Here is an 8,084-nt window from a genome sequence, read left to right as displayed (position 1 = left end):
ACTGTGTCACATCTGTTCAGACAATAAAACAAATTATGCAGCTTTTGTCATGAAATGACCTGTACACCAATATTAAGGGTCACGTGGATAAAGAGTTACACATCAGTGGCCTGTACATTTCACTATGTACGGATTGCATTACAACCAGTTGAGTGTATGTTACAATTAATTATAACTAATGAATTTGCAATCTGCAACTTTTCGTCTGCTCTATTTAAAACTGAATAATATTCCAACTAGATATTCCCTGATGTTACAACTAGTGATAATACAACTAGTTAATATTCGATGAAACTTTCCTCTTCTTGGAATTTGTGCTATTGCCCTTGGCAGAAACGATAATTCCTCCCACTGACACATTAAATTTCTTAGACACTTTATTAAGTGTCTATTGAGAATAGTTACAATGATCGTTTCGAACCCCAAAACATTCGGTAGTGAGGCATTCTCGAATATCTCATTAAAATAGTGAGATCGACATTTTTGCATATGAAGCCAACTAGTATATCACGGGAGAAGAGACTGTAGACTCACATGCAGTGCTTGAACCATGTCAGATAAGTTTCGTTACATACAAAGCGTTAGATTTGTAGTACCGACAGTGAATATACGTGTTACGTGCTGTTTCTAATCGTTTACATGACAGCAATGTCGTCCCAAATGTGGAAGCATCATGATGGGTCACATGCTGCTACTGAATTATTTCAAATCAATTCAGACAATAAAATAAATTTTGCAGCTGTCTTCTTGTTCTGGTCCTGTACACCAACTTTGAGAGGGGTGGAAGACTACTAATAATAAATTTTGTATTCGGGTTCATTGCCACCTTTCAGTAGTATGAAATGGGAAGTGTGAAGTGGAATACAATGAAAAGTGTAAACGATAATGAAAGGGGGATGAACAAACTTTTGTTGTTGTGGATATAAAAGTACAACTGCGCCCTTTAATTAAGTGACGCTATCCCATTCAAACTGATTGACAATCTACCAATTGTCCTTCATTTGCCAAATTTAGGAAATTATGAGGATGGAATGTGTATTTATGAACTTGAAGGATGAAATTAATCAAAATTATAAAATTACAAGGATCAAATGTGTTGTGCATGAAACTTTAGGGATGAAATTGGTTAACACCTTAAACATTAGGGGTGAAAAATATATTTTTGTCGACGATATAAACTAGCAAAGATGCTTCTCAGAAATTAGTAAGTATGAAATAAGTAACATGTTGACTGGATCTAACACAAAAACATCTCAGACATCAAACGACACGTTTGCGAGCTGTTCATGGCTAATATTCGGCCAAACAAAATTAGTCCAGTTTAGATATCATCTTATACCACATTTTTTAACAATATGTGTGGAACCCTCCTAATTTTGTACTACAATTACACGTTGTCGAACGGGAGTTACACCATGTGCAAACAGAGTTATGGAGTATACAAAATGCACACACCTTCAGCAACGATTGCACTTGAACCTTTCCTGTGTTTGTCCGCAAATTTTTCATTACTGCACCTATGAAATAGGCATGCCAGGAAGTAGGTGGCGGGATTGAAATCTATAGAGTAACATCCTTTCTTGGAATCATGTCCATTTGATTTCACACCTACTTTGAGTACAAGGCATACAGGAGATAGTGTCGAGACGTTTGATGAGTGTTACGGCAAGTTACTAAACAGTTACGGAAACTTGCCCTTTTTTTATCATGAAAGGAACTTAACAAAAACTCAGCAGGTCATGTGCGTTGGTTGAGGCTTCCGACCTTCCGTTATACCGTTTATATGTGTATAAAGTTTTTTCATGCAGTATTTGTTAAAATCAAGAATTTTTTCATGTTTTATGCCTTACCTGTACATTATTTCATCACACACTTTATCATCTTGACCCCATATTTAATATTTGATGCACAAGTACTTGACGTGGCTTTACACCTTGTTCAAAGAAGTGTTATGTTTGAGCAAGTGTGGTAGTTACTGACAATAAATGGATACAGATAATAAAACCTCCAAACTTTAATGCCTGTGGTCGGTATTACAAGTTCTTAGCATATAGTTACGTTTTGTTTTTATAAAAATACTTGTACAAGGGAGGTTATTAATGACAATAAATGGTGTCTTTGGTTCATATAATAGGGAGATTTGGAAGGGCAGCGTCCTTCGCACCAAATTTGGACTTCATGGATGCATCTTAATGCTTTGAAAATGTAACTAATTTTTTTTCATTGTCCATACTCTTCATCGTACCTCAATCTAAATGGCATTGGTGCCATGGGTCTTCATTGTCCATACTCTTCATAGTGCCCGTATTACAAGTAGTTGGCATAGAGTTACGGAAAATATACATAAATATACATGTTCGGCTAATGTTATTACTGACAACTGCAACTCGAAGAACACAAAATACATGACTTAAAATCAGATTTTATGGCCAAAACCGATAAATAAACAGTATGTTACAAAAAGACGCACATTTCGTCGCTAATATGGCCAGGTCGAAAAACTACTACTTCAAAAACATCCTTTGCTACTATACAAAAAGAGTCCTGAATTTACATTCTTAACAAGGATGATCTTGCAACCTTTTACTGTTTACTCCCAACCGTGGCGACAATAGTGTCCTGAAACTTTGTATTATGCTCCGAACTACAAAGCCGCGCGGTGAAGATAATTCGATATTTCGCAACATTTTCCTGCACAATTTCACCTCTTGTATTAGTAAACCCGGGGATTGAGGTATTTATTACCCCTTTTTATTGCCACAAGTAGAAAAACAGATAGTTATAGAATATGATCACACCTCAGTAATTCGCACAGCCAATCTTCCACTCCAGTGTTCAAGAAAGGTCATCGTGAAAACTCCACTATCGAACCTGTACAGATCAACATATTGTGACTCAGAAATATGGACAATATACTAAAGTGATTGGAGTACACATTGCAATAGTAAGGTATCGGGGTGGTATTGAAAGATCCCATATTTTACATGCGATCGGGTGACACATGAGGTACATCAGCAACTAAGAGTTTGAAAGTTGCAAAGTCAAGTTCCATCCCAAATTTAGCTGCCATTATCAGTCCGAGGGCACGTTGCTGCATGAAACAGAGTCAAGTAACTATTTGTACGATAAAAAAGTAATGAACAATTCCTATAAACACTCATACCAAGCGCTTTAGAACTGTAATATCTTTGCTCTTTGCTTGTTGTGGGTCAGGGTCTAGCAGATGCCACTATGCGTTGTGAGACATGGAAGGAGTACACAAACCAGCAGCTGTCTACGAGGACAGGAACAAGAATCTGCAGCATAAAAAAAAATTTCATCAGCACGAGCATAATAGAGTAGTTTACCAATAACTTGCCAATATATAGCATGTCTCATCAATAGTTACGATAAGGTTATATCCATACCAACTGACACTTAGATGGATCAGCCGCTTTATCAGGCCCGCGAATCTTGAACAACTTCATAAGCTTAGTAGTTAGGATGTCATCGGGTTGTGTTTCGAATTTTCGAAGATTCAAAATGCCATCCTGTTAGCAATCAGTACAAGGGGATATAGATGTTTAGGGTGAATTTCACTGACTCGGGTAATAGATTGGTACATGCATTTGTGTGAAACTTTGATAATATTTTATTGAATGGTACTTATTATCTAACAATAATTTTAATACTTACAACTGCTATAGGCTCGACAATATAGCGCTTGAGTCTACTGGTTGTACTAGCCTCCCCACCCCAGTTTATATGCCTGGCAAATATGTCCATGACCTGCGTACAGTTACAGCCAAGTAGCAGAATGGGTTTAGTTACTGCCATTTGGAAAACGTATCGCTTTACCTTACCAAACCAACACAATGTATTATTTCTCGGGCTGAAAAAATATGCCTAACCCGAGTCGACACATGCATGCCATCACAAAGAGTCCTGAGGTCATCTCGTGTTAGAGAAAGTTGGAACATCTGAATGAGTGTCTCCCTGCCATTAAGTCAGACAAAGAGTTACTTTTAAAATTGGCAGTTGTTAGCAACCATGTTCTACAAAAAGTAAATGCTTTATCATAACGTTACATTCAACTTCAGCCAACAAATACTAGCGCTTAATAAACCATGCATTCCCTAATATTCATCAATTTTACTACCTTATGCTAGTTCTTCATTACAAAAAGGATGTTCAAGAAACGTAATTCGGGACAAATGTTACAATCTTATGGTTACAATTGATACCATTTTAGACTAAATTGAATTCCAATTCGAAGAGCATAAAAATGCATGAATTGATTACGAATGGACTGGAGGGATGCATTTAACAAATAGTGGCACCAATAAATCCTTAAGTGCCTGTATTATAACCTCATAATCGTATGATAAATATATAGGAACCTTACTTGGGATTCTTATGTACCTCCCACGCGAATGCAGCGATCCTTTTGTCGTAAATGCTGATTGTCACGTGCGAAGGCAGAACATACTCGGCTGACCGTAGCATGCTGCTTTTCTTCATTGCCCGAGCTGGCCTGTGCTCATTCTCATCTTCAACAACTGCTGCAGATATCAATACATCAGAAAATCAAAATGTTATGTAGTTCACACTGACAGAATAATGATAAGGGTTAATATCAGAAACCTACCTTGAGGTTTCTTCTAATCACACCTAGCACCCCTCATGTTTTCGAAATCACACTTAGTACCCCTGGAATGACAACTTTGGTATCATTGTCAACCCCTCAATATTTTTGTTCCACTTTTACCCTCCTTGTGAACTCTATTTATGTAGAGTTAATTTCGGAAGTCTCCCTTGAGGTTTTCCCTAAATTATGAAAAACTATTCTGTAATTATGTAATATTTTTTGTAGAAAGTGTAACTCTAATTGAACTATTTATAAAACTTATTAACACAAATACGATTATTACATATTGGACCCGTATGTATACTAACAACTTATCACACTTCTATTGTAATAGTGTACAAGAAGTTTACATAAAATTATAAATATTCAACAAATGTTACACTATTTAGGGATGGTTGATCTAACAATTGTTCCTATCCCACTCTCTAATATTAAATAGTCATGGAGTTTCCAGTGACGTTAACTTTTGGCAATGGACATAGTGCCATTGCTAAAATTGCAATTCCTAAGTGAATAAAACACAATCTAGAAGTAATTCAAAGATGATGCAAATTCATGAGTATATAGCATCAGCAAGCCATTTCTACTTGACAATAGGGTATCGCAATATTAATAACTTACAAACTCCATTCAACTAGGATGCATAAAAAACTATTTATACTACCTCATTTTCACAAAAATGAAAGAGCAAGTTTATTTACAACTACAACCACATATTGAAACTATTGCTGCCATTTTGACAATCCATATTCACATTTTTTTTTATCTTCATTCAGATCAATGTAACATTTTTTAAACAATGTATAACTCTATGTGAATTATTTGTAAAACTTAATAACAGGATGACTGGCAGTGTCTCCTTGTCTTCGAGAAAAGCATACTTCAAATGCTTTGAGAGAGGCTTAAACTCCAACTCGGGTGCCTGCACAACAGAAGGCAACAATTTTGTTTGAGTCTCTAGTACAAAGAGGGAAACAAGCTCATACCTCGGAGAAATTGGTGGGAGCGAATGCAAAGTTTCAACCGTATGGTATAACTCATCATTTATTTCTATATCAGAAACTGCCCCCAACTCAAGATGTTTGGCCAAAGCTACTGCCAGTGCATCTTCTCCACCCAATTCGAACGTTTCCTACATAAGGGACTCAATAACACTTAAAGCAAAAATAGAGTTAGTATCATCCGAGTACTTCATCGCATCAAAAATATTAAAATTCACCATTTTTCCATCAAATTTCATTGACAAAATACCCTCATTTACATATATTTTTGTCCTAACAGTGCTAAAAAATGGCCTATCTAACAAAATAGGTGACGGATTTAGTGACCTTTCATCCCCCATGCCTAGGATATAGAAATCTGCAGGAAAGACTAACTGATTGACCTGTACCAAAACATCTTCAACTAATCCCTCTGAATAAGCGTTGGTATGGTCTGCTAGTTGGATTATAATACTTGTACCTTTTAATGGCACAAGATTTAAAGACGCATAAATAGTTTTAGGCATAACATTAATCGACGCCCCTAAATGCAACATCGTTTTCCTAATCGAGGTATCTCCTATTTTACATGGAATTGTGAACATACCTGGGTCCCCACACCTTGGAGGGAGTTTTCTTTGGAGTATTGTCGACACATTTTCTCTCACCGCCACTCGTTCATCTCCTCTTAACTTTCTTTTGTGGGTGCACAAGTCCTTCAAAAATTTAACATATTTCGGTATCTACTTGATTGCATTCAACAAGGGGATGTTGATATCTACTTTCCGAAACACATCCAAAAGCTCTTTTTCCTTCTCTACCTTCTTTGTCTTCTCCAACCTGCAAGGAAAAGAAGGTAAGTCAGATTTGATGAGAGGTGAAGGAGTGAATGTTACCTTAGAGTCTTCGCGGATGCGCCCTTCCTCTTCAATCTCCTTTTCTATCTCTTCCTCATTTTTGCTCTTCGAATTTTTCACTTTAGGTCCCTCCACTTCCTTGCCACTCCTCAGTGTCATGGCACTTACATTTCTGGAATTTGCCTCGGGTTGCGATAGCAATTTTTCATAAACGTGGAACTCCAAGCGGTTGATGGCAGTTGCAATTTGGCTTATTAAAGCATCCTGGTCTTTCATGCCCACTTTGGTGCCCTACTAGAATTAGATAGTGCTCGTGGTTAAGGCTTTAGTCTCCTGCTGGAGCTGAGCGGTATTCGTGGTCAAGAATCTGATCTCCTGTTGAAGCTGAGTAGTAGTCGTGGCTAGGCTTTTGACAATATCCTCCAAAGAGTTTCCTGAATTGGAGGACGAGAGTTGAGGTTTTGTTTGCCATGGTTGCTGAAATCCTGGTGGATGATTTGGGAATGAATTTTGTGACCTGTTCCCATAACTGAAATTGGGATGGTCTCTCCAACTCGAATTGTACGTGTTGGAGTATGGGTCATACTGCCTACGAGGTGCGAGTACGCCTCCGGCCATGTTCACATGTTCAGCCCCATCCTCTTGCAAAAGGGGACATGTGTCTGTACAGTGGTCCACACTTGTGCAGATTCCACAGACCTTCGCTCGCTGCACGTTCCCCACGGCTAATTGTCTAACCAGACGTCAACTCCGACAGTTGCTGTTGAATGGATGACGTCTCTACCTCGTTGATGCTACGGGTGGGGTTGCTCTCACGGAAGCCAAATTGCTGCGAATTTTCTGCCATTGACTCAATAAGCTCCCATGCTTCTCTTGGCGTCTTATTCGCCAGTGCCCCTCCACTTGCAGCATCAATGATGCTCCTATCAGTTGACTGGAGCCCTTCATAGAAGTACAGGATCAACAGTTGTTCACTAATTTGATGATGCGGGTATCTAGTGTACAACTTGTTGAATCTTTCTCAATAGTCATATAAGGATTCTCCGGGATACTGTTTGATGCTGCATATCTCCTTCCTCAAACTCGCAGCCCGGGATGCAGGAAAGAATTTTTCTAAAAACTTCTTTTTCAATTGTACCCATGTGGTAATGCTACGTGCGGGTAGGTAGTATAGCCAATCTTTAGCTGCATCCTTGAGAAAGAAAAGGAAAGCTCTTAATCTAATTTGCTCTTCAATGACCCAAAAGGTTTCATGCTCGAGCAAACCACTTCGAATTCCTTGACGTGTTTGTAGGGTTTTTCACCAGAGAGACCATGGAACAAGGGTAGGAGGTGAATCAACCCCGACTTCAGCTCGAAAGTGGTATTCTCAGCCAAAGTGGGAAATGTGATGCACAAGGGCTGGTGAGTCAACTCCGGGATAGCCAACTCCCTTAATGTTTGGGTGTTAGCCATGCTAAATTTGTCTTCTATTGACTCGTTTGCAGTAGATACTTGCCCTTCTTTACGTCTCCTGGTCTCTTGCCTTCGCCTACGCGCTGCCTTCTCAATCTCAAAATCGTATATCAATTTACCTGTGCGAGAAGAACGGGGCATAAACTAGCAAAAATATCAAAAAAA

At 38.3% G+C, this 8,084-nt stretch overlaps 1 non-coding gene across 1 annotated transcript; it reads left to right on the top strand.

Moving 5' to 3' along the window:
* The first annotated feature begins 7,441 nt into the window (after nucleotides 1-7,441).
* On the top strand, nucleotides 7,442-7,548 carry LOC140021735 (small nucleolar RNA R71). Its single transcript, XR_011825682.1, has one exon. It is a non-coding gene; the product is annotated as a small nucleolar RNA R71 (small nucleolar RNA).
* The last annotated feature ends 536 nt before the right edge of the window (nucleotides 7,549-8,084 follow it).

This window comes from Coffea arabica, chromosome 1e (genome assembly GCF_036785885.1).
Source record: "Coffea arabica cultivar ET-39 chromosome 1e, Coffea Arabica ET-39 HiFi, whole genome shotgun sequence".
In the NCBI taxonomy this organism is placed as follows: Eukaryota; Viridiplantae; Streptophyta; class Magnoliopsida; order Gentianales; family Rubiaceae; genus Coffea; species Coffea arabica.
This window is presented reverse-complemented; position numbering and strand designations above follow the sequence as displayed.